Raw genomic sequence first — 4,352 nt, forward strand, 5'->3', positions numbered from 1 at the left:
CCCTCTTCCAGAATTCTGTCTCTACATCTCCACTGGCCCTCCTCTTGATCTGGCCCAACACATATCTGACCCCCAAAGGATCTCCAACCTCACTAGGTCTCTGCTAAACTGCTGCTCTTTGAAGCTGTGATGAATTTATAGCTCTCACAGATTTTTTAATGATACCAGAGCTACCTCTCAAAACTTTTATTCCTCTAGGAAAATTAGTGTTTGCAAAGGCTATCATTTTTGATAATATAATATCATTATTATTATTCTGTTAAAGCAGTTTTCAGTTACCTTCTTCTTTTCATCTACTTAGTTGTCTCTCTTGGCTCCCATCACCACTCTCCTGGGTTCTGTCTATATAAGGGACTCGATTTCAGTATTTTCATGTCTTTCTCTTTATTACATTATGTTTCTAAGCAAATATACATCAAGTCCTCATGCAGTTGGAAATATTTTTATATAATGAAAAGAAAAATAAAGGAAACTTCCGACATTCCTCTAGCTTTCAAACGTTGAGAGGTCAGGATATCGTCAGGGAGTCAGCCTTAGTAGGGGAAAGCTTAAGTGTGCATCTCTCATCTTTAACAGAAAGAAACAATAGCCAGCATTCTCGGCTAGGGGCTCTTGGCGCCGCCCTGTGGAGGGAAGCGCCTTTGCACTTCATTCCTGTAACTTGGCATTGTCATCTTGTAGACCTTTAGAAACGTTTGAATTAAACATGATAAGAAGAAACGCCAGTTCCAAGTTCAATGTAATCTAGAGGTGCATTTCATCAAAGTTCAGTTCCTTTAAAAACCGATGCTCCAGTTTAAACACAATCCCAAATCTCACCCGTCAAACTGAATGAAGGAAAGTATATATGAATTAAAGAATAAAACTTGTTAAAAGACATGAATGTTTCAATCATGATTTGTGGCAGGGAGGTAATATTTAGTGGTAATCAGGACTTATATATCCTTTAAAGCAGAAGGAAAAGTTTGTCCTCTATTATCCACATTTGTCAAATATCTGCTTTCTGTGCAAGGATTCCAAAATCTTCCAAAAATTAAAGATTTTTCTTTCTTCCTCATGTCTTTTTTTTTTTTTTTAAGGACATGAAGTCCTGGAAGTGGAAGAACATTTTCAAACTTATGTCGTCTTAGGGGCTATATTTATTTGTATCTTAAATTTAGTGGGAAATTCTGAGATTAAATCCAGTTAATGCACTGCTTTCCTATACCTGGGAATTGAAAATGTGATGAGTCTACACCCTGTTCTATTTCTGAATTTTTATTTTTTAATGAAAAGTTAATTATGTTTGTTCTGCTAGAAAGTACCTGACTTTCTGGGTGTTTAGGTTATAAACACTCTCCAAAATAATAATAATAATAATAATAATAATAATAATAATGGCAAAAGAAGAATGTGTGTGGAGAAAAAAACTGAGAAAAGTTAAGAAACAAAAGCCCATCTGTGAAGAATTTGGTTTTCATTAAGTTTGCAATATGGTCTTTGGGACTCTCTTTTAGATATTCAGGCCGCCACTAGTGTTTCCTCTCTGGTAGGGACCCAAAGATAGGAGACTTGATAAAAGTCAAGGTCATATTTACCCCCTCACAATTGTTGTTCCTGAAAGCTGATCTCCTAACATCCCACCCAAAAAAATCTTCTCTGATCTTAACCTTTTCTTAAGAAAACATGATCCGAGACACTCACAAGGTGGGGCCTACTTGGCTTCCATTTTCTTTCCTTTTTAGAGTTTTCATAAATGGCACGCTATTCTTTTTCTAAAACTTCCACCGTCCTCTCTCCCTTTCTTTTTGGATTTCATTTTTCATACGGTCATTTCTCTCTCTCTTCCCTGCTAATGTTGTGAATCATTCCAACCTAAAAATCCTGTTGAACTGCCCCCAAACAAGCTGTGCAAGAAGCCTTTGGAGCTCTTGAGTCATTTTAGGCGTCGGATCAAAACAAAAACAGGCTTAAATGAATTATTTATCAAGGTCAAGCATACCTGATTTGTGCAATGTGGTTAGTTCTGGTCTTAAATTTTCTCCTCATTCCCACTACCCACCCAGAAGAGTAAGCAAGGGAAGTGCGGGTGGAACCCCGGGTTTAGGGGGCAGACGCACTGCATTTGGGTAGAGGTAGGTGATGTCAGAATGAGAAGAACCCTTGATGGTATTTGAGGGGAGAATAACGTGTAGCATGCACCTGTCGTCTGGGCAGCCCCAGTGCCCTTCCCACACAAGCCACGGGTGAGGGGTGCCAAGGCCACTAGGGTGTTCGGCTCCCAGGCCTCGTGGGTGGGACACCAGGGGCTTCTCTAAGACAGATGCCCGCGGGAAGAGTCCGGGGTCAGTGGTTCTGAAATACCCGTCCGGCTGGCAGGCCAACGCCTGGCTGGCAGGCTCCCAGGAGGGTCTGGTCAGTGAGCAGTTGCGGCTCCGAAGGCGGCGGATTCAACCCCCTCTCTGGGCATCATCCAGGCCCTCTGAGGCTGCCCAGCGCTGAGGGGCTCAACCCCACTCTGCGGGCCCGCCGCGCGCTCCCCAGGGGCTCCAGGCGCCCCCTCCGGCCCGCGAGGGCCTTTGCCTGCTGCTCGCCCCGCGTCCCCGCCTCGGCTCACAAACCCTGGCTCCTCTGCCAAACTCCTCGCGCCTTATGAGAAAAGCGAGAGCTGCCCGGATTGTGCATCTCCTCGCCTAGGTCTTTTCTCTCCCTGCTGTTCTCCTCAGAGACTGTCCCGTGGGCGGGGGGTGCACAAAGATAAGAAACAGCTCAACACACCCTTGAAATAACGCGGGCTTTTTCTGGGTCAAACGCAGTGAATTCCCTAGGAAAAGGCAGGAAGAGTGAGTCTCCAACCTTCTCCTTTCCGGACTAAGGGCTTACATGGATGCAGTCCCGACAGAAGGGCAGAATCTCATCCCAGGAGGTCATTTGCCTCCCTGACACCACCCCTCCCCACCCCCGTCCTCAACAGAAAAATAATCTGTCCCCCAGAAAGAGATTTTCAGAACTGCAACTAAACCCCAGATTTCGGTCCGCCCTTGGAGACTTTAAAGGCCATTTCCTACCATCATTCTGCACCTAGTCACGGAAGCGATGCCAGCCACTCAGATTCATAGGGTTCTTAAAATGGTAATTTGGAGTAAAATGTAACTCAAAGAACTTTGAATCATTCATTAGCACCTTATAATTACTCTGCTAATTAGGTTGACACGGCACTTAATCAGGAGTAATACGCCGTCTTGTCACTGGCACTTCCCATTACTCTGACATTCAACAAGAGACAGGTTGGAGACGTCCTAGAGAAAATAATGTAAGTTGATACCCTCCGACGAGGCGTCACAGTCAAGCCACGCTCCAGGTCCCAAGTGGATCCGCAGTGACTGTTTCCTTTCCAAATGAGCGGACGGATTGGTGGGGGGCGCAGGGAGAGAGAGAGAGAGAGAGAGAGAGAGAGAGAGAGAGAGAGAGAGAGAGAGAGAGAGAACGAGAACTGCTGTGGACCCGCCACCTGGGTTCCTGAGCCCCACGCCAGTCTGACACTGCGGTGAACCACTGTCGCCCTGGCCACTAGAGAACACCTCGGGGCACCATTTACCCTGTTCGGGAGAAAGTGTCTGGCCAGCCATTTCTTCCAGCACGGACCCTGATTGGTGACCAGACTTGGGTCCGCGGTTTTGAGCAGCAGGCGCCTTCCCCGCCCCACGCCTCCCCAGAGCGCCGGGTGGATGCGCTCATCCCGGCTCCGAGGCCGGCCGCCAAGCAGGGCCACAGCCTGGGCTCCTGGGCTATTTAGGGGCGAAATCGGAGGTCGGAGTCCAGCCGCCCACCCAGAGGTCCGGCTGCTGGAGTCAAATACTTTGCCGTGGATTCCTTCAGGGATCCCCTTTCTCTCCTCTCAGTGCCCTCGGACTGTTTAAGCGCGCGTTCGGGGATGCTGCGAGGGCGGCCGCGCTGGAGTCTAAAGGTAAGCCAGCCAGATTCCTTTTCCCTCACTGTCCTTTTTCTCCTCCCTCCTCGGACTTCTCAAGAAAAAGGACGCATCGTCGCTACTCCCTTGGTAATTTTTTTTGTTTCCAATTTTATCCCCTTGGCTCCCCTCTCTAGTCTATCTACCCCGTCTCTTCTCTCCTCTCTGCCTTTGCCCTCGCACGTGATTGTGGACACCGGGATCACTGCAAGACTAGGTGTTGGGCTTTGGGCTGCAGGCAAAGGGTTGAGCAGGTTCTCAAAAGAGCAGCGGGGCGCGAGCCGCGCTCGCTGACGGACTCGCGAGTCTCGCGTCCATTGGCTCCCAGTACGTCGGCGTCGCTTGCTCGCGCGGGCGCGGCCAATGGGAGCGCGGGGCCCGGCGCGCGGCCTCGGTGGCGGGG

The 4,352-nt window shown here is 48.3% G+C and overlaps 1 protein-coding gene across 1 annotated transcript in view; it reads left to right on the forward strand.

Annotated features, from left to right (window-relative positions):
• Nucleotides 1-3,864: 3,864 nt before the first annotated feature.
• Nucleotides 3,865-4,352, forward strand: part of BARHL2 (BarH like homeobox 2) — a 6,791-nt gene continuing 6,303 nt past the window's right edge. Inside the window, exon 1 of the mRNA XM_029948381.1 lies at nt 3,865-3,946. The gene's annotated coding sequence lies outside the window, so the exon portion shown is untranslated. The remainder of the gene's footprint in view (nt 3,947-4,352) is intronic.

Source organism: Suricata suricatta, chromosome 8 (assembly GCF_006229205.1).
Source record: "Suricata suricatta isolate VVHF042 chromosome 8, meerkat_22Aug2017_6uvM2_HiC, whole genome shotgun sequence".
In the NCBI taxonomy this organism is placed as follows: domain Eukaryota; kingdom Metazoa; phylum Chordata; class Mammalia; order Carnivora; family Herpestidae; genus Suricata; species Suricata suricatta.